Source organism: Nansenia antarctica, assembly GCF_963989245.1.
Source record: "Nansenia antarctica genome assembly, chromosome: 4".
Taxonomy (NCBI): domain Eukaryota; kingdom Metazoa; phylum Chordata; class Actinopteri; order Argentiniformes; family Microstomatidae; genus Nansenia; species Nansenia antarctica.
The window spans coordinates 8957612-8981281 of NC_137689.1; positions in this window are offsets into that span (position 1 = coordinate 8957612).

Sequence of the window (23670 nt, forward strand, 5' to 3'; positions counted from 1 at the left end):
ACAGCATGTTTGAATACTGGATTCGTATTGGCTAGCAACAGTGGTAAATACCCCAACTCCCTTCAGTACAGCTCCAACCGCATTTCCAGTATCAATGTGCCTCCCAATCAATCTGATTAAGACACCTGTTAATTACACCTGTTGCTGTTTTTGGCTCAAAGGCAAGTGAAGCGGCCTAGCCTACAATGCAATCGTTGATCTTCTTTATGGGACTATATTCTGTGGCGGAAGGACATATGTATTCTGAAACGATTAATTATTGTAAATAAGTTAATTTAATGTTACAACTGTGTATTTTTTATATTATGTGGTAGCTTTTGTAGAAAAGCAATTCACCATTTGGGGGGCGGGGGTTGTGGAGACCACTCAGCTTCACCTCGTGCCACAACCCTGTACCAGTGGTAAATCTCCACAACTCCCTTCCTCTGATGGTAAATTGCTTACATAATGGACTGTACACAAATCATTTTCCAAGGATTTACTTTTTACTGCTACAGAACGCAGCAATACTTCTAGAATATAATAGTTTCAGAATAGTTTTCAAGATTCTATTATTAGTCTAGTCACTCCACGGCACCCAAATACATCATGGACATGCTTGTAAGATACACACCAGGTAGACCCCCGAGGTCCACTGGCACTGAACTCCTGACGGTCCCAAAAGCCAGGACCAGGAGATATGGAGAGACAGCTTTCAGTATGCTCCCAGACTATGGAACACCCTACCAGAGAGCCTGAGATTGGCCAAAACTCTGGAAACATTTAAACAAGACCTCAAAACCTATTTATTCAATCTCACCTTTTAAATCTCTGCTACTATTGTTGTTTTATGTCTTTCTATTGCTAATGTTGTTTTATCTCTATTGTTATTTTAGCTCTACTGTCGTTTTATCTTCATTATTGTTTAAATAAATACATAAACATACATAGTGCAACACTAAAAAACACAATAGATCAATCAAGGCAGGTGCAAATAGATATGAAATGGCCCATAGTCATTGCCTTGAAATGACCCATTGAAGAAGCGCTTTGTAGCAGGTTCTATTATTAGAATAATATAGCGGAGAACAGAAAAATAACTACGGCTGGGTTGCACCAACCTGTTTGCAGACAAAAACAACACATCTGCTGACAATTCTGCACACTGTGGACTTGTGAACTCCAAAAAGATAGACCTATGTAGGATGTAACAATAAACTTGACTTGACTGATTCTGTGACCATGGCTCAATGTCATGCATTGAGTCTAATGCGAGCTGCTATGGGGAGCCGGTGATGGGTACGGAGTTATAGAACTGAATGCTATGAGCAAGACATGCGTTAATTTTTAAAAAAGTGAATAGAACCAAGGACTACTTCTTTAAACAACACAGAGTTTTTGCGAAAAATGATAGGCCTATTTGTGGAATAAATAATGATCAATAGCTTCGTTTCGGCTGGGCCATTTTCAAGGAAAGCTGGCTAACATCAATAAATGACTACTTGAAAATCCTAAACAACTTTTACACGTTTTCAGAATTGTCAGAAATTGCCAGAAAAGTAACAGTAAAGCATGTTTATTCTGTGGGCCAAAATAAACACTCAGACGTTATATCTATTTAACAGCCTGTCGGAGATCACACATCTTCCATCGGCACGACCTGGACATTTAATAAACACATCGAGAACTCAGAATTTATATCTGCGCTTGCACCTACCCTAAAACAAAAAAATTCCAACTGACCCAGGATTTTCTGCATTTAAGATACCCGGAGTCAGTGTAAGGACTTATTCAGCTATATGAGAGGAATACATTTCTGAGATCTAATACTGAAATCTTTGACGCGCAACATCTCATAACTTCCCGCAGATAGAAACGTTAGCACTATGTGTATGTATTTATTTATCGAAGTGGCTTCAATGTAGCGTTCATTAAGATCTATCAGATCTGTCACCAAATCAAAAAGATGCAACTCTCGGTCAATATTCCCATTTAAAATATTTGATCAAATTAAAATTGGCATGGCAACATTCTTCCTGGGGCGCAAATTAAAAACATGGTCAGTGATTTCAGCTTTTCAAGTTAAAACTCACTTCATTCATATTCTAGAAGTATTGCTGAGTAGAGAGATAGAGAGACAAATTTAACAATATGTGTGCACAGTCCATTATAGGTGCCCTATGCAGTCCAGCAGTCCTTCATCACGGTAATTCGGATATTAGAATAATATATTATGTAATAAAAGCAATTCTGATTCTGATTAAACACAAATAATACATACATGTTTATTTATAGAGATAAGTTAGACGATGTCTGGTTCCATTATCCACATTTACTACTTGCACTTTTCTAAAGTTTAAAGTGTGCTTTTATTTTATTAAGAAACCCTCATTTACATAAACGAGGTAAGCGGACGGAGTTCCACTATCGTTGTTGACAGAACACAGATGAAAAATACAATGTGTTGCATTGACCATTGCCTACTCAATATTTATCGATTTTAATAAGTGTGAGTTGTTGCGCAAAATAATATGTGTGGAATAAATAATTATTCACTTTACAACGTTTCTGTTTGAGTCCTGAAGTGATGCTCCTCGAGAACAAATAACTGTAAGCATCAGATTATGAGCGAGAGATGCCCTGCATTGTTACATTAGAGAAAGAGGTTCGTTTTGCTCTTTAGATTGTTACATCTGGTTGTATTGCTTCATCTTAGTACTGAAGGGACACCGAGGACCACTTTGGAAATACGTGTTTTAAATAATGCTTTTAAGTGCTATCCTCTGGACATTACTTAGTGTCATGATGCTTACATTATTTAAATTCCTAATAAAAATCAAATCAAATCAAACCGTTTACAGTATAGGAATAAATCAGTACAACCTATGATACAGAGATGCTCCTGTGAGATAATATCTTTACAAAATGGTAGAGAGTAGCACTTGTCTAAGAAAATTGGAAAAATACAAAATTCCCCTCTCCTGCTGAACAAAACGATACTTTGTTTTTTAAATTCTAATTATTTTTACTTTTGACATCAGTTCGCATGCAAGTGTTACTTCATGGCGGATACATTTTAGATGTATCTTCCCCGGGAACCTCTTTCTCATTGCATACATGGACAGGTAGCCAAAGTATGGTTGTTCAACACACAAGACATGTTCAGCTTAAGCAAAGCTTCTCCCGTAGGCTATTATATTATATTAATAATATTATATTACTTACCCAAAGCAAATTAGTCACCGGCCAGTGTCCTTTGTTTTAATGTTTTCAAGTATAAATCTAGAAAGAGATCCTTACATGGATAAAGTAAAATGTCACTAGTATTGAACACGAAATACCGGTACGTCCTTCGTAATACTGTCACACCAACACAATTCTAGTCATTTACCCTTAGGCTGCTCTGACACGGAATACTTGTTTCACATCTGGGTGGGTCAAGGCATCGGCATGTGCGTGAAAGCAGACGAACTCAGACGAACTCATCTTTGTGTTTTGACTAGACATGTATTGATATCAATAACTTGATCAGACCAGCCACATCGTTTCGACTGGGCCTTTTTCAAGGAAAGCTGACTAACATCAATAAATGACTACTTAAAAATCCTAAACAACTTTTACACGTTTTTAGAATTGTCAGAAATGGCCATAAAAGTTACTTTATAACCAACTGTAGGTTTGCTTTATTTGCATATTATTTTCAGTAAAGCATGTGTTTCAGTAAAGCATCTGTGGCCCAAAATAAACAATTAACACTCAGACTTTTATATCTATTTAACAGCCTCTCAGACATCACACACCTTCCTTCAGCATGACGTGTACATTTGAGAAACACATGAGACCTCAGAATTAGTATATAATAAAAAATAATCATAATCATAATAATTAATAATAATTAACTATAATAAGTTATATCTGATTTGATTATCTATCAGATCTGTCACCTAAACAAAATATGTAACTCTCAGTCAATATTTGCATTTCACATATTTGTTCAAATGAAAACTGGCATGGCAACATTCTTACAAATTAAAAAGACTGTCAGGGATTTCAGCACACAGGATAATGATGAGGTACTGTTGTTCTACTCTCTTCTTCTATTATCAAGGGGTATTTTCCATTCATGTTATACGTCTCTAGCAATCTTTTACATTGAGATGCATGCACCACCAAACATCTTCCATAACAGTAGAGAATGACATCTCATGCCACTGATTAGTTGAGTAATCTGTTAGAAATGTATTTCAGCCCAAAAGGATGTTATGTGCTCCCCAATAGTCACTTCACAAGTAATCTACAACTACACAGGAACTGCCAACGGCACCTGAATGGATTCAATAACTTAATTAGGTAGAGGTAAATATCAATTGCATTTCCTGGAAGGTACGATGATACTTAACTATGTGTTGCAGTACAGAGATATGCAAATCTCAAACCACAGGTTTGTATGTACCATAATAACCAGTCAATAGTATATTTTTCGTGTTACTAATAATAATAATAATGCATTTTATTTATAAAAGCACTTTACATATAAAATCTCAGAGTGCTTACAACACAGTAGATAAAGCAATAAAAACATTCAATTAAAAGGCTAAAAAAAGGCTCTATTAAAAAGGTGGGTTTTAAGGCCCCGTTTAAAAGCATCCACAGACTGTGGTGCCCTTAGGTGGTCAGGGAGAGCATTCCACAGCCTGGGAGCAGCCGAGCAGAAGGCCCGATCTCCCATCGTGCGGAGCTTGGTCCTGGGGGTCTTGAGGAGGTTGGTGGCAGTAGAACGGAGGGTGCGTGAGGAGGTCTGAGGGGTATGGAGGAGTTCCTTGAGGTAGGGGGGGGCAGTTCCATGGATGCACTGGTGGGTGAGGAGGGAGACCTTGAATTCAATTCTGAGGGAGACGGGGAGCCAGTGAAGTGATTTGAGGATGGGGGTGATGTGATCATATTTGCGCACCCTCATCAGGATCCTAGCAGCGCTGTTCTGGATGTATTGAAGTTTCTGGAGGCAGCTGCTAGGAATCCCGATGAGGAGTGCGTTGCAGTAGTCCAGTCTGGAGGAGACAAAGGCGTGGATGAGCTTCTCTGCATCTGCCAGAGTGAGTGCAGGACGGAGTTTGGCAATGTTCCTTAAGTGAAAAAAAGCTGTTTTGGAAATATGTTTAATGTGGGTCTCGTAGGTGAGGTGAGGGTCCATTTTGACACCCAGGTTGGTAACAGATGAGGAGAGGGGAATGTTCTGGCCAGAGAAGGTGATGCTGGTGATGGTGGATGACCGGACCTGGTGTGGTGTGCCGACTAGGAAGTTACAATATTGTTGTAGTTTTATATCATTTTATACTGAGAAATTTAAGTCTCTCTACAGTTTGGCGAATCTAGCACTCAAGGAAGGCCCATTTCCTTCCCTGAGGGATGGGGCAAGATCTATGGCGCAGTGAATAATTCTGACTATGGACAGGGCCCATAAGTTGTGCAATCACAGATTTGTATAATATGATTGGTTCCCAAGAATAGTGACCTCATGACCAAGGACAGTTCTATAAATATGAGTCCCGCCCATCGTTGGGGGCTTTTTGCTTTTGCTTCTGCTTCTTGCTTATTGGTCTGCTTGTTTCTCGCGCTCATGTATCTTTGCTTAATAAAAGGCCTCTTTGGAGACAATTGATTTAAGCTCTTTGTGCTTTATAAGTTTTACTTAATCTATTAAGAATCAATTAAATACATGACAATATATTGAGTAGTTTGACAACATGATTGTTAAAGATATCAATAAATGAATGGTGGCTACGTGATACATGAAGTATGACATTCCCACACAGCAAGTTTGCACACTTGCATCTCATTGACCAAGGCTGCAAATGACAACACTGTATGAATCAGCTAACTAACCAGGTGAATTAAAGGCAAAAATATTTGGAGCGATGATCATTTCATTTCAGAGGATGGAGGCTTGAATTGTAACCTATGTGGAATACCTCCTGCTGTCTGTGTGTACAGGCAAGGCAAGGCACGTTTATTTGTATAGCACATTTCATACAACAGGGGCAATTCAAAGTGCTTTACATACATTATTAAAATGCAGCAAGAGGAGCAAAGTAAGAAAATAAAAATGACAATGAATAAAAGCAAATATAAGAAGTAAATAGATAAAAGCGAATATAAGAAGTAAATAGAAACATTCAATGAGACAATAGTTTATGGATAAAAGACATTGTTAGAAGTGGTTGTGTTTAATCATAACTGCTGCAAAACATGTTTTTTAGCTTAGATTTAAATATTTGTAGGGTTTGGGCCTGTTTGATTTCTTCAGGGAGTTTGTTCCAGGAGCATGCGGCAGTGTGACTGAAAGCTGCTGCACCGTGTTTTGTTTTCACTCTTGGAATGATTAGCTGATTAGTCTCAGCTGACCATAGGGGCCTTGCGGGAATATAGGGTGGGAGAAGATCTGATATGTATTTTGGTCCAGGACCATTTTGTGATTTGTATGCAATTAGGAGTACTTAGAATTAAATTCTCTGAGAGACTGGTAGACAGTGTAGGGATCTCTGGATTGGAGTAATGTGTTCAAACTTCTGGTACATACACTCTTTTTCAGAGTGTGTTGTTTTACCCATCACGTCAACAGTAATAACGCACAGGGATACATTTCATTCATTTAAAGATTTCCTAAGATGATTTTCCAAGTTTACAAGAAAAGTCAGATCATTACACCGACATGAGGATGTCAAAGCATTAGAATGTGTCATATATGTGGTGGAAGAGTTCAAAGGCAGCAAAGTATCATGTTGACCTTCAGAGACGTAAAGCGTCACAACAGGATCAGGGCGCCAGTGGGCAGCCAACGCATCAGCGGCCCAAGCAGAGAGCATGTTAACACTAGAACTGCCGTTCCTTTTTTTGCCTACTATAAGAGCCGCCTCTGGGGTCAAATGTCTTGAACATAGTCTTTACAATGGAAAGCTGCTACTTGCACACAACAACCACTAGTTGGCCGTCTTGTAAATTAGTCTGCCTTCTACACAGAAAAACTGCAAAATAGATTCATATTAGCTTATCCTGATGTGATTTTGAATTGAATTTGATGTGTGCTCTCCGTCTGGCAGCATACTGAACCACTTGCAGTCAACTAATCACTTTTTTGGTAAAACTGTCAGGGGGGCGTTGCAGTACGTAGGGGCGTTAGTCAGCTAGTGACACAAGTGTGATAAATTGTTCAGAATAGGTACTACAGTGCCACTGTACAGCGAGAGCTACATTCACCCTGCCCAAAGGGAGAGGCTGACATACGGCTTAACATGACAAAGTGTCTAGACTAATTGGCAATGTTGCTACTGATATTATGTTACATATGCTTCTGTAGGTGTGTAACATTGAGTACATGTTGTACATGTATGTGTATTGGTGACAATGAGTCAGGAATTGATTGATGAGAGACACTGAATCTGACTTCAGTTGTTTGTTGCTCTAAGGAATTAAACAGTGAAGGACTGTGTGTTTGCCAAAGTATGATGCTGTATGAGGATACTTATCAGCAGATCGAAATACCTAGAATAGAGCTGACATTATTGTTGTTCTACATCCAGTATGTCTATGCATACCTTGAAATACTTCTGGAGGAAACAATTAACAAATTAAAAGTGTCACCCAAAAAATGTTTGTTTCCCATTGAGGTCTATATTACAATAAACTATAATTAAACCCTCTTAAGGCTTTCATGTGATGTAAAAAGAGCATCATTGTGTCGCTCACACACCTCTGAACTGGAAAAATGGTAAATGGACTGCACTTATATAGCGCCTCTATCCAAAGCGCTTTACAACGGCCTCTCATTCACCCATTCACACACCAATGGCGGCAAGCTACCATGCAAGGCGCCGGTCCGCTCACTGGGAGCAATTTGGGGTTCAGTGTCTCGCCCAAGGACACTTCGACATGTGGCCAGCCGGGGCTCGAACCGCCGATCTGCCAACCTTGCGATCATTTGACGGCGGCTCTACCTCCTGCGCCACAGCCGCCCCAGACATACGGCTTAACATGACAAAGAAAACAGTTGATAAACATGACTTGTTTGAAAGCTTGCATTGTGCGCTTGAAAAAGTATTTGAGAGTGATTCGGGTTAATTGTATTGTTTACTGAGATTGTGCAATATTGTAATATTTGTTTAAAAGTCAGTATGATGTCTCTGGTATTGTTTTCCAACATCCTTTGATTTTCTTAAGACACATAAAGAATGTGAAATATCTTCCAAAGCTAGCGGAGGTATTATTGCCTAGGCATACCGACCGCCAAAATGAAAGGAATGATGCAGCAATCATGCAAACTAGAAAAACGGGTTCTTCATGTAATACAGACATTTAGCAGACCACTTTATCAAGTAAAGTGAATCATCCACCTCATCCACAAATTAATCATCCACCTGTCATAGCAGGAAAATGTAATCCAAGTAATAACCTGGGGGCATCGTAATGTTAGAAGAAAGAAATATGATTATTATTTTTTATTATTTTAATTATAGGATCACCCCAAGGTTCTTGGCTGTTAGGGAGGAGGTCAAAAAAAAAGTTAGGTTAGGTTTAGAAGAAGGTGATAGAAGAAGGTTTTTCCTTCTATCAATGGCCCCGGGCCTGAGCTGGATTACTATTCCTGCTACGACTGGTGGATTGATGATTCACTTGCTTAGTCAAATGTATAGATTGTAAGTCGCTTTGGAATAAGACGTCTGCTAAATGCCAAAAATGTAAAAATGTAAATGTAGGTAATTACTTTACTGTGATGGTGAAGTACTGGAAAGGATGGCTTTCCCAGGGAGGAAGAGTGCTTTGGTTGAGCTTGATGTGGTGGGCTGGCATCCAAGCAGAGATACCTCTGGTGCCTTATTGCTTAAATTATACATACATGGACTTGAGTTGTGCTTTTTAGAAATACAATTGTCAGTATGTCAAGTGCCTAAATTACCAGAACCTTTTGGGAGAATCTGACGCGTTCTAGTATCTACAGTATATAGTTCGCCATTTCATTAACTGCAGAATGTAAAGAAACAGAAGATCATACAGCGCGGCACTAGAAAGCCCAACGGTGGAAATTCAAACAGGTTTGTCAACTAGAAGCACCAGGCCGATGTGCGTGTGTGCGTTTCAGAGAGGAGCCCTATAGTAGACCTTTTCTGCCTGCGGCCATAAGACAACTCCTCCTCCGGCTAGGGTCGATCAGGTTGACCAGAGTCAGGCTGGGGGACGTTAAATCACACTGGACTGTTGTTACTGTATAGAATGTTTCAGATGTCTATTTATGTGATTCTATTATTCAGTTGCTACTTTATTTTGTTGTTGTTGTTGCTGTTGTTTGTGTTGTGAGCTGCTGTAACGCCTTCATTTCCCCTCAGTGATCAACAAAGTTCTAAAAGCAAATGTAAAAATGTTTAAATACACGCTTCTTTTGTGATTAAACTAATCAGCCTAGGCCTAGGGAAGTCCTCCATGTCAAGATTGAAAAAAGGAAAAAAAATAAAAATAATAAGTTGATTTTCTATGCATAATAAAGGGACAGTGAAGTAAAGGGACAATGCTCCCAGGAATTTTTAAACTAAAAAGACATTGACGTAACATTTAGTTTTTCACTCATTGCTAATCCCTTTCTCAGACGCATCACACTCTCACACAGGTATGCAGATGACTTTCGGTGACGCTGTCATGCCATATTATGTCCGCCAGCCATAATGTATCCGGTATCATGATCATGTAATCAGGTCTTTCCAACGCCGTGAGCGTTAAAACACGCGTTTTTCACACGTAATTCGCTCCGATAATGTTACAGAGTTGGCTAGTTAACTAGGCAGGGAGGACACTATTTCGCCCATCAGTCCGGAGTGTTTGGAACGGAAGTCGGCATAGCAACATAAATCATATCAGGGGGACACATTTTGGCTGGCGGCCATAATCTGCCATGACAGCTGGCAAGATGAAAGCGGAAGTCAGTCCATTCCTTTTTCCACGTGAATTTTACACCTCAGGTTCTCTCTTTGAGAGTGACACTTTGCTTGATTGATAACTGAAAACACCAGGCGTGGGTGTAGAGGTTGTAGAGGATGGGGCTTAGCACGCAGCCCTGGGGGGACCCAGTGCTGAGGCTGAGGGCTGTGGAGGTGTGGGGGCCCACCTGCACCCTCTGGGGGCGGTCGGTCAGGAAGTCCTTGATCCACGCACATATAGAGTGTGATAGACCCAGGTCTAGTAGTTTGGTCACTAGCCTGTCTGGAAGGATGGTGTTGAAGGCGGAGCTGAAGTCCACGAAGAGCAGTCTCGCGTAGCTGTTTCCCCTCTCCAGGTGGGATAGAGTGGGACGAGGCGGCGTACAGGGATGAGGTAGAGCAACTGAGCAAGCTGTGCAAGGTTAACAACCTGCTGCTAAACAAGTCAAAGACCCAGGAGTTCATCGTAGACTTCAGGAGGAAAAAGTCCGAGATCCAGCCCCTGCTCATCGACGGAGAGAGCGTGGAGAGAGTCTCAACCCTCCGATTCCTGGGACACAACATGAGGGATGACCTGGCCTGGAAGGACAACACAAAAGGCACCATCAAGAGGGCACAACAGCGGCTATACACCCTGAGATGCCTCAAGGAAAGAACACAACAAGCAGGAGATACTGGTGGCCTTCTACCACGGCGCAGTGGAGAGCATCCTCACCTACGGCATCTCCAACTGGTTCCACAGCTGCACAACAGCGGAGAGAAACGCGCTACAGAGAGTCGTGAGAACAGCACAGAAGATCACCGGCGCCCCCCTCCCCTCTCTGGAGGAGCTGTACAACACACGCTGTCTCAGGAGGGCCTCCAAGATCTCCAGGGACCCGACCCACCCTGGGCACGTACACTTTGTCAAGCTGCCCTCGAACAGGAGGTACAGGACCCCGGCCGCTAAGACAAACAGACTGAAGGACTGCTTCTACCACAGGGCCGTCAAGGCCCTGAACACAGAAAAGGCCTAAGTTCTGGGCCCAGGACAGTCCGGACGGATTGTATGGCAGCTAGTGCTGAGGCACAAACATGTTTTTTTTTCAAGCCTGCAAACAGTGACTCTCTGACTAAGACACACGTGCTGGTAACCTCTGGTCTTACTGACTTATGACTGCAGGAAGAAATGTAAAAAAAATGCCGGTCGAGAGAGGACGCTGGCGTGGCTTGTTCGCTGCTTCTCCACCTGAAATCTAGGTGTTTGCAGTATACAGAGTAGATTGTCCTACAAAGACACTTAGATTTAGATTTAGTGATCCAAAAATGTATAAGACCCCTATACTTTCTTTTATTTATTTTTTGTTTCTTTTTACTATTACTACTCAATCTTTTCAGTTTGAGTGTCTAGAAAAGCGCTATATAAGTCTAATGTATTATTATTATTATTATTATTATTATTATTATTATTATTATTATAAGAAGACAGAGGATGTACACGTACAGTAAATTCATGGACTCATTGAACCATCATTGGATTATTGAGCCTTTTGATTGCTCCATGTCACCTATGTTTGTGTTATATGAGTAATTATTGTGTAATATTGTAATTAGGGGCTGGAATGTAGGAGCCATGAATATGATTTATTGTGCAATTGATTGCAGATGATTTAAAGCAAATGGGTTTATGGGTTTATTTTCGATTGTTTATTGCTTTGACGTATTTAATACTTTCACAGTATTTGAGGTATTGAGGAATGGTTATGGGCGGCGATATCGCAAGGTTAATTTAAGCACCTGTTCACCTGCAGGATAAACCATTATGTTGTAAGAATGCTTTCCACAGTGCATTTGTTGTTGTTTTTTGTCAATTAAATATACTGAGCATAACACAAATAATTCAGTGTATGATCAAAGTGTCACAGCAACTTAGATTGAACAGAAAATCACTAACATCAATACTAAACATCTGAAATTCTCAGTCAGCACAGCACAAGTAACGGCACATAAATAATTATTTATTAGCCATTTTGTTGCGGCGAACAGCTTATCACAGCCAAAATACTTTTCATTATGTCCTGCAACTCCTTCAAAACCACCTTCAGCTCCTTATGTCCTGCACCTCCTTAACACTAGAACAGCCATGTGAGTAAAAACATGTTTATATCTTTGCACTCGATCAAATTTCAGGACACTCCTTTCATGACTTCCTAGATGTGTGCGTTCTACCACCCAGTATCCTTAAATTTTCAAAATCACATCAGGATAAGCTAGTATAAAGCTTTTTTGCAGTTTTTTCTGTGTAGGAGGCAGGCTAATTTACAAGACGGACAACTAGTGGTCGTTGTGTGTAAATAGCAGCTTCCCATTGTAAAGACCCCCGAGGCGGCTCTTATAGTAGGTAAAAAAGGCACAGCTGTTCTAGTGTTAATGGCATCCAGGGTCTCGCTTTGTTCCTGCAGGACTGTCAGGGAGGACACGGGGGCGCTGCCAGGTTGGGAGGCCCGAGGTGCAGGGGAGACGCCGGGCCTGGGGGGCCTGGACCCACTGCAGCCCCCCCGACCCCCCAACCCCGCTGGAACATGCAGCGTCTAACAACAACAGGAAATGTCACTTTCAATTGTTTGTGTGAATAAATGTTTCAACACAACTTGAATGCATTTAGCTTATTCTTTTCAAATGAGGAAACAGTAATTACATACCTGGGTCATCCGGTGCGTCTTGAATGTCGGTGTGTCCCCCCCCACCTCCGTCACCACTCCACTCAGGAGGGGGGTCCCCTATTATGCCGGAGATTTCTTTCATCAAAGGGGCTCTGGCGTCCCCTTTCCCCCCCGGTCCCGTGGCACCAATACGTTGCCTATGTATGGCTATTCTCTTTTTTGCGTCGACTTCTTCTTCTTCTGCAAGGGTCCGACCGACTGGGCCAGCAGAACTGACCGCGTCTCTCACACACTGCCACTCTGAGGCCTTTCACGCTTTTGTGATTCCCGAACTGTAAGACCCAAACAAACAAAATAATCTTTCAGGCTTGCACCTCCCCTACCAGAGCCTCCAGCTCACATTCGCTGAAATTCTGTTTCTTGCACTTTCTGTTGCTTCCTTCTCTTGCCATGATGCAATCAGAACGGATGACTAATTTGGGGAGTTTAACTGACCTTTTATAGGCAATTATGGGTGTTAAAAAGGGTGGGGCGAGACACTTGTTCACGTGGGCAAAATTTAGAGTTGATTGTGAGTTATAAAGGGAAGCAGGCGTGGAACTCGCACTTGAGTGGGCACCGTTTTATAAATCCGAATGTTGGTGTGTGTAAAGGTTCTTGCTTCTCTACGTACGCAAGCTCTTTACGCCAGTTCTACACAAAGCTTTATAAATGAGGCCCCAAGTCTCCTTCTAACCGTTAGACTACCAGGTGTTGGGCAAAGCTGAAAATTGGACTAATCAGAGAAAATGACCTTACTCCAGTAAGTAAGCTTCTCATTGCTTCTCATACCGGAACACATTTTCACAAAAGAAATCACACAAAGGTGGTGAAGTAAGCGTTGCAGGTTTACGAGATGACACTTGAGCAATGGAATTCCAAACTTAACGAGAGGGTGCAGGGAATGTTCCGAGATTAGGAACATTGGGATGTAATGACATAATGGTGGAATCAATGCTGTCCACTCTAGCTAGCGACAGTTGGTAATTTCCATTTCAAACCCATTTTCTAGTTTGTGATTGCGACAACAGTTTTTAAGGTACACGAAACATATTACATACAGATGTGCATCTGGTTCCCAGGATTCCTACAGTATGAATATCTAAGCTATGACATTTATACTTTTTGAGATAGAGCTGTCTGAAGCTGGGCATGCTTTTTCTCAAGCTACTATGGTATTGTCGGGCATGTGATGCATAGGCGACTCCTGATTGGTTTAAATCTCATGTTACAAACACACACACAGAGGTCAGGTATAGAAGTGGCTGCACTGCTTAAAAAAATAATACAAATCTAATATTCTGCGGACCGGATGGGAAGCTTTGGTGGGCCAGATATGGCCCGCGAGCCGCCTATTGGTGATCCATGCTCTAGAGGGCAGTTGCAGTATGCAACTACTATCAAAAATCTGACTGGAAGTTATTTAAGTGGAGTCAGATACATAAAGGGCCCTTCTAATGCTAAATGGCCTGACTTACATAGCGCCTTATTCCAAAGCTCTTTACAATGGCCCCTCATTCACCCATTCACACAAACATTCACAAGCTACCATGCAAGGTGCCGACCCGCTCACTGGGAGCAATTTGGGGTTTAGTGTCTTGCCCAAGGCTCTGGACTCCAAAGGTTACTATGGAGGTTAAATTAGAGACTATCAGGTTTCACTTAACGGTATTTGTGAATGACAACACTTTGTATACAGTGTCATGAACTTCAGGGCACTAAAAGTACTCAGACAACTGTCTTGACAGGTGTTTCTGGTTAGTCATGTGTATTTTGTTCAGGCATAAGAGAGCTGTCTGTCCAGCATTGAAGTCTGCTGTTTGTCAACATGATGACTAAATACTAGGTATCAATGAGACTCAAGGTAAAGCTGACGAAGTGGAACTGCTAGTCTGCTGGATATTCAAGTACAGTTTAGCTTTCATAGCAGACATTGGAAACGCCGTGTCTGAGGCTCTCGAGTACCCATGCTCATCTGAATTATCAACCAATCAGGAATCAGATTTGAGATCACCTGATCTCCGATAGTAGACTAGAGTCCACGTTGTAATCGCTTCACTTATGAAACAATTCCTAAATATGACATGATGTATTTTGTCCCAGATGTCAAATTATGTTGACAATGTCATATACAGTGTATATATATATACACACTACCGTTCAAAAGTTTGGGGTCACTTAGAAATGTCCTTATTTTTTAAAGAAAAGCAGTTTTTTTCAATGAAGATACCATTAAATTAATCAGAAATACACTCTATACATTGTTAATGTGGAAAATGACTATTCTAGCTGCAAACATCTGGTTTTTAATGGAATATCTACATAGGTGTATAGAGGCCCATTTCCAGCAACCGTCACTCCAGTGTTCTAATGGTACATTGTGTTTGCTAATCGCGTTAGAAAGCTAATGGATGATTAGAAAAACCTTGAAAACCCTTGTGCAATTACGTTAGCACAGCTGAAAACGGTTTTGCTGGTTAGAGAAGCTATACAAATGGCCTTCCTTTGAGCTAGTTGAGTATCTGGAGCATCACATTTGTGGGTTCGATTATACTCTCAAAATGGCCAGAAAAAGAGAACTTTCATATGAAACTCGACAGTCTATTCTTGTTCTTAGAAATGAAGGCTATTCCATGTGAGAAATTGCCAAGGAACGGAACATTTCCTACAACGGTGTGTACTACTCCCTTTAGAGAACAGCACAAACAGGCTCTAACCAGAGTAGAAAGAGAAGTGGGAGGCCCCGGTGCACAACTGAGCAAGAAGACAAGTACATTAGAGTCTCTAGTTTGAGAAATAGACGCCTCACAGGTCCTAAACTGGCAGCTTCATTAAATGGTACCCGCAAAACACCAGTGTCAACGTCTACAGTGAAGAGGCGACTCTGGGATGCCTTCTGGCCTTCTAGGCAGAGTGGCAAAGAAAAAGCTCATCTGAACAAAAGAACACAGACATTGCACAGAGGAAGATTGGAAAAAAAGTGTTATGGACAGACAAATCGAAGTTTGGATCACACAGAAGAACATTTGTGAGACGCAGAACAAGTGAAAAGATGCTGGAAGAGTGCCTGACGCCATCTGTCAAGCATGGTGGAGGTAATGTGATGGTCTGGGGCTGCTTTGGTGCTGGTAACGTGGGAGATTTGTACAAGGTAAAAGGGATTTTGAATAAGGAAGGCTATCACTCAATTTTGCAACGCCATGCCATACCCTGTGGACAGCGCTTGATTGGAGCCAATTTCCTCCTACAACTGGACAATGACCCAAAGCACACCTCCAAATTATGCAAGAACTATTTAGGGAAGAAGCAGGCAGCTGGTATTCTGTCTGAAATGGAGTGGCCAGCGCAGTCACCAGATCTCAACCCCATTGAGCTGTTGTGGGAGCAGCTTGACCGTATGGTACGCAAGAAGTACCCATCAAGCCAATCCAACTTGTGGGAGGTGCTTCAGGAAGTGTGGGGTGAAATTTCTTCAGATTACCTCAACAAATTAACAGCTAGAATGCCAAAGGTCTGCAATGCTGTAATTGCTGCAAAGGGAGCATTCTTTGACGAAAGCAAAGTTTGAAGGACAAAATTATTATTTCAAATAAAAATCATTATTTCTAACCTTGTCAATGTCTTGACTATATTTTATATTCATTTTGCAACTCATTTGATAAATAAAAGTGTGAGTTTTCATGGAAAACACGAAATTGTCTGGGTGACCCCAAACTTTTGAACGGTAGTGTATATATATATATATATATATATATATATATATATATATATATATACACACACATATAAATGCTATTATTGTCACCAGTAGTCTATCACAGTGGTTTTCTGCCTTTTTGTCTCGCAAACCCCCCCAAAATGTAGGCCTGTCAAGACACAAACCCCTTCGTAGGCTACTTGCTGACCATTTTACATTTTTTACATTTACATTTTTGGCATTTAGCAGACGCCTTATTCCAAAGCGACTTACAATCAATACATTTGAACCATTGCATCTGCCAACCGCACAAACAACTTTATTATCCATAATGGAAAGCAAACTAATAAACAACAGAGAGGTACATTTCATTATGAGCATCAAATAACTTGTTTCCAGTAAGGAGTGTCTCAACAAATCCAGTACTTTCTGTATTCTGTTCCCACTAGTTCATCTTGTAGTCAATGAGAATATGTGGTCTCAAGATCAAAACCATGAGACCTTATCACTGATCTCAAATAATGGTTAGCAGGTTATCAACAGAGATACATTGAAAAAAGTCAACTGCATATTACAGAGTACAGTCATGAGTCATCCTGATCTACAAGATTAATTGGCACAGAATTTGTTGAGACACTCGTTACCAGAAACTGATCATTTGGCGCCCTCTTGCGGTGGTAAAGAAATATACACATAGTTGGGTACTTCTGCATGGTTATTTCAAACAGATAAAACAAAATATATATATGTATCAATACTCAGGCTGGTATTTCAGCCATATATGGAAAATATGAAAATCAATATGAAGATAAACCCAAGTAAATAACTATCAACCCAGGTAAATAACTATCAATGAATAGAAAATCACACGGATTAACTCATAATCATATCTCAGAGCTCACATCAACTCTAGATGACTTATATGAAAACAAATATTTCAGTTTCAGTTTGGAATGGTAAACGAGACATTTAAAGTGCCTGTCTATATAATGAACATGACTATGGGGGGTTGAAATTATTAAATATCAAAGCATTGAACCTCTCACTAAAAGCTTCAATAATTTTAAAACTATACTTACACCCAAACTGGTTCTCTATCAGAGTGCTAAAAGAAGCTCATCCTCTATTTAAAAATGGCCTTTTTGTCTTCATGCAGATAAGAACATCTCATTTTCCGGTTTGTGGAGAATGAAATACTGTAGGCTACAAAGTATCATCAATAAGCCATACAAAGCTGGTTACATTTAAATGTTATCCTCCTGAACAATCAGATCAAATATTACATCAAATAATATTAAATGATGTCATATTGTGGGACTGTAGCCTATGCTCAATCTAAAATTACAATAAACTAATTGCATAGGCCCTACAGTCCTGGGCACTAGCAAACAGCTCTTCCTGGGTGCCTGTAACCGGCTCACACACACGGGAAAAGAGCTGAGATGCGCAATGTCGCCGAGTTAGTAAAGCATACAGCGCCACATGCCTAAAACATGAACCCTGTAACCATCATCACTGAAAACTGTGCAAATATATTAGAAATGTGCTGCTATGCGCTGGAGCACTCATCGTTAACGGAGCCATGCTCCGACGTTACCACTGCGCCCGGTAACAGCACCCCGAAACCCGCAGTAACATTGTTGAAGCAACCCCAAAAGAAGCAAAGAGAAAACGCATGTTTAACTTCCCTGTTCACTGATGGGATCGCGGGCATTGATCTTCTTGTCGGGTCATCGTGAACGACCCCATGAGGGACGCGATCACCCGGTGAAACTTGGGCCCAATCAACATGTCCAACTACTTGGCAGCAATGTAATATGCCGACGTTTAGTAGTTAAAACACAACACAACTGATCACCCGGTTAGGGTACGTGCACAAGTGTATGAGTTGCATCTTGTAAGAAATGCGCTATACAAATAAAATTTGATTTGATTTGATTTGATTTATGAGGAAAAGATGGAAAAGATAGCCCGCACCCCATGAAAATGACCCCATGCCATGACCTTTGTCTTTTTCAACATGTTTATGGACATTTGATCTTCATTTTAACTATATTGGGAGATGGAGGTAATATAACTAAACAAATAATGATTTGTAATATGTAATTCATAGAACTGCAATTTTCTTGTGAGCAAAAAGCTAGTTTTCAGTAATTAATTACTGCTTAAAATGCCTAAAATTAGAATCAAGTGCACCACATTAGGTGCAAATGATTAGAACATTGTTTAGAGAGGATTTTGGAGGAGCCTGTCTTAATTAAACCTTATTATATCACCATGGTGAGATCAAAAGAGCTCTCTGAGGCCTTCAGAAAAAAGGTTGTAGATGCGTATGAGTCTGGAAAGGGATTTTAAAAGAATTAGTCATTCCACTGTCCGGAAAATAATTGTGGAGAAAAAGTGGAGAACATTTAAAACAACTGCCAACATGGCCAGGTCAGACATGACAAGTTCAGCCCAAGAGCAGACCGCAAGATGCTTAAAGAACTCTCCAACAATCCTAAAATGTAATCATGGGACCTACAGGTAGCTCTTGTCACAGTTGATGTCAAAGTACCTAAATGTCAAAGTATCTACCATCAGAAAGAGACTGCACAAGTTTGAGCGGCCAAAGTCAAATCCTATTGATGCTGTGGGGTGATTTGAAACGGGCTGTGCATGCAAGACACCCCTCAAACATCACACAGCTGACAGAATTCTGCATGGAGGAGTGGGGGAAACCTTCTCTCAGTCAATGTCAGAGACTGGTAGACATTTATAGGAAACATCTAATAAAGGGTTATTTCAGCCAAAGGGGGCAATACCAGCTATTAGGGAATAGGGTGTCCTAACTTTGTCCTCAGTAGGAATTGGCATCTTTGTTCATTTTGTGTTAAATAAATGATAACAAAGTTAAATTCATTGTTTTTGGTTCAATTACATCACTTTTATCTATAGATATTGTTTGAAAGAAGATAAAATATTGATACGTCCATATTTCTTAAAAAAAGAACTAAATATTTCATGGGGTGTCCTGATTTTTTCACACGACTGTAACTAGCTAACAAGGACCCCAACCAGATGACAGTAAGAGCTGGGGTCCCTCTGTCTGCCAGCTGCCTTCCTCCTAGTGCCTGACTTGACCTCTGTGAACTTCAGTTGTGTCACCTCATAGCTCAAGTAAACACTCATGTTTATAAACAGAAAGGGGAAGTATTGAAATCATAGTTAATAAACATGTTTCCTTTTAAAGAAATATAAATATATGATATATATATATATATATATATATATATATATATATATATATATATATATATAAAGATACTTCCTTTTTCTGTCTATAAACAGTCGTTTCAGTTTACTTTTAGCCAGCCCTAACTGTATACCAAAACAAGTGGTGTGCACTTTGGCTGAAAAAAACACATTTTGGATTGCAGGACTGTTGTGTTTTCAGACCTTCAGAGGTTTGAGATTATTTCAGAATGTTTAGACACACGTGTCATTTTTGGAGACAGGTGTCAGCAATTACTAGCAAGAAAAAAATCAACATGGTAGTTAATTACCAGTAGATTCCAATAAATTACTGAATTTACCGTACCTGCAAACTTAGTTAGCTTCCGCTCAGATTGACCTTTGCTAGCGACTATAACGGTGTCTGTCTCCAGACATGATGAGTCTCCAGATGTTTACTTTCTTGAACATGTCAGCGTTGCATGTGTGGGTCTGGGTTGTCCCCTCACACACAGGAATGCTTCATCTAATGCATTCTGCATTCTGAAACTGTTTTCCCCCTAAAAAGTGGATATTTAGGATTGAACTATTTTCAGACATGGTATTTGTATATAAACATGTGCATTTCTACAAGTGTATAGTAAACATGTTGTCCCCCATGCCTCTCTTTAAAAGAAGATAGATGGACAAACAGTGAATGAAGCACCACTCTGGTTGTCTGTATTTCACAGTGCTGTGTCCCTGTTGCACACAGTAAGGGCTTTTCTCTTGGTGCGATCATCTTCTGTGACCAAATAGAACAATCATTTGGGCGCCATGAGGCCACTATCGCACTAACTCTTACTGGTATAATATTACATCAAACACACATTTCAACAATAGCTTAGGCTAAGACAAAAATATTTGCACAGTCAATATTTCCATCAGTCTTGCTTCTTAAAGCTTGTGTTGATTCCTCAAAATATTATTCCAAATTTGTTAGCTAAAAAAAAATATTTGCAACGGCAAATAATGTGGTTATAAACGTGACTGGCTACAAACCAAACCATACATGTATTTTACCGCCCCCTGATAACAAGCTACTGTCTTAGTAGCAGAGAAATGCCTACAAAGTTCATATTACCATAATTACTCATCGGCTGTCGCTAAACCGGTAGAGCCAGCGTCTAATGATCTCAAAAGGTCTGTGGCTCGCAGCGGTTCGAGGAGGGGCTCCTGGTCGTGCCTAGGACAGAGCATTTGAGGTGACGGCCCCAAAACTTTGGAACGCCCTCCCCCTTGACCTGAGAGCCGCTCCATCAGAACACATTTTTAAGCGGCAACTTAAGACACATCTGTTTAGACAGGCCGGCAGTCAATTTTAGTTTTCTTATTGTTCCTGTTTATGTTCTGTTTATGTTGTCTCCTTTCTGTTTTTAATCTGTTTTCTCCTTTCTGTTTTTAATCATTGATATTTGTATTTATTTTATTGTAAAGCACCCTGTGCATCCGTGCTGGGAAGGGTGCTATATAAATAACGTTTTACTTACTTACTTACATACTTCGAAGTGTCCCTGAGCATGGCACTAAACCCCTAATTGCTCCGGGGTTGTCGATAATGGCTGTGACCCCTTGCCTAGATGCCCCTTCTAGAGGCATAAATGTTGTATGACAAACTTGAATTCCTTTCCCTTTCCTTTCGTAAAGCACTCTATCAGGTATCCAAGCAACTTGCTGTGAAGACGCCCACTTGCTAAACTCCTAGCTTTCCACTTTCCACCTTTAGTACGATGTGTTTAATGACGTCACCTCGAAACTCATAAACAATATTTATGCCAAGACACATCTTTCACAGTAGTTTCGTCAACATTGGGCCAATCAATTTCATACACCCACCTTCTCATTCATTCAGGTGGTGTAATGTGGTGTGGGGAATGTTTTCTTGGCACACTTTGGGCCTGTTACGCATTGGATGAATCGGCACAATTACAGACATGGCACACTCAACAAAATATTTGCCTACACACATATAATCTTGAGGGTGTGAAAATAAAGTTAAGTGGGCACAGAGTGATAATTGAATTAGGATTGGAGAGAGGACCGATGTACTGCATGTGGTTAACAGTAATGTGTAACTTAGGCCTGATTCGTGGCCTTTTTGAGGTTGGTGTTGAAGGACAGGTCTTGGAGCAGTTTAGTAGCTGCTTTCTTTTATGGTGAAGATAAATGGACTGACTTATATAGCGCCTTATTCCAAAGCGCTTTACAACGGCCTCTCATTCACCCATTCGCACACATTCACACACCAATGGCGGCAAGCTACCATGCAAGGCGCCGGCCCGCTCATTGGGAGCAATTTGGGGTTCAGTGTCTTGCCCAAGGATACTTTGACATGTGGCCAGCTAGGGTTCAAACCGCCGATCTGCCAACCTTGCGATCATTAGACGCCGGCTCTACCTCCTGCGCCCACAGCTGCCCCAACAGGGCGAAGGTGAAGGTGTTGGTCTCATCTCAAGTGTCCACCTTCCTCTTCTCCTCCTCCTGTTCTCCTCCTCCTCTTCTCATCCTCTCCTCCTCCTCTTCTCCTCCTCTCCTCCTCCTTTCCTCTTCCTCTCCTCCTCTTCTCCTCCTCCTCTTCCTCTTCTTATCCTCTTCTCCTCCTTCTCTTCTTCTCCTCCTTTCCTCCTCCTCTCCTCCTCCTCTTCTCCTCCTCTCCTCGTCCTCCTCTTCTCCTCCTCTTCTCAACCATTGTACTTTTCTCTTCCAGGCACTGTCTCTTCAGTTCCTTGAGAAACAAGTGCTGCTGGATGATGGCGTCACTCAGCAACCCTGCAGACCACAGGTTGACTGGCCGATCCAGGAAGTCTTCCGGTGCTCCAGATGGCCTGTCCACTACTGCCTCCATGTGGCGTCTTTGTGATGTTCTGCTTAGAATTTCTAATGCTTTGGTCCTCATGTCGGGATCCGATGTAATGATCAGACTTTTCTTTCGAAAAATGTGACTAAATTCAATGACACACTCACTAGTCAACTAACACAGCTTCAACACACTGCTAACAATGTAAAGTAGTGTTATAGTTAACTAGGTAGCAGTGGGGATTACTCACCCAATCCATTACGTTGCAGTATTTTGGCTTGACTAGCGAGTTTGTGTTGTGATTCGTATTTCCGTAGTTCCTGTTTCAAAAGAAAAGTCTGAACATTTGGATTGGTTGCCGACATGGGGACCAAAAGACTAGAACGTGTCACATAACGTCCAACTACATCATCCCATGCATAAGAGAGGAACTTTGTTTCATGTTATTTGCACTGTTGCTTCTCTGCCAGGGTTAGGCTTGTAAAATTGATTTCTACAATTTTGGAACAAAACAAAAATGTACTGACCATCTTAGTCATTGCTCTACTATGTACTGACTGCCGTGTAATGACACGCTTCTAAAAAGCAGGTGTACCATAGAAAGTGTAGAAGAAGATGTACCAAAGTCCATGCTTCAAACCCGTCAGCATGGTTAACTCACATGTAACCGAGGGCTGTGATTGTCATTTGGTTTGTCTGTCATTTGATAGCAATGTAGGTATGTGTGTTGGGAATTAAATGTCCACAACATTGTTCTCCCTGCTGCTGTCTTGGACCAGGTCTCTCTTGAAAAATATTTGTTATCATATTGACTGAACTGTACGGAAGCGTACGGAAGCGCATTGCGTTCACCAAAAGAAAGAAAAAATAGATGCCATATCTCGTAATTAGGAGATCCATATCTCCTAATTAGGACAGAAGATCTCCTAATTATGAGATACGTATGGGGTGGGGGCAGGGTGGTTAGGATTTAGGGGGGGAGGGGGGTTAGATGTGGGTCAAGGTTAGGGTTAAGGTTAGGGTTAGGGTTAAGGTCAGGGTTAGGGTTAAGGATAGGGTTAAGGGTAGGGTTAGGGTTAGTGTTACTAACTAAGATACATTTAATTAGATAAATATTTGTTATCATGAGACTGAACTGGGTAAATAAGGGTTAAATAAATAAGGAGTTTGATGATTTGGGAGACACGGTTTCATCCCAGGCAGGTTGCACCTGCATAGCGTCATCTGCAGCTGTGGTACGCCTCTTCAGCCATGGGGCCAGGTAACTGTTGACAATTACGCAAGCTTAGGAACCTTTAGAAT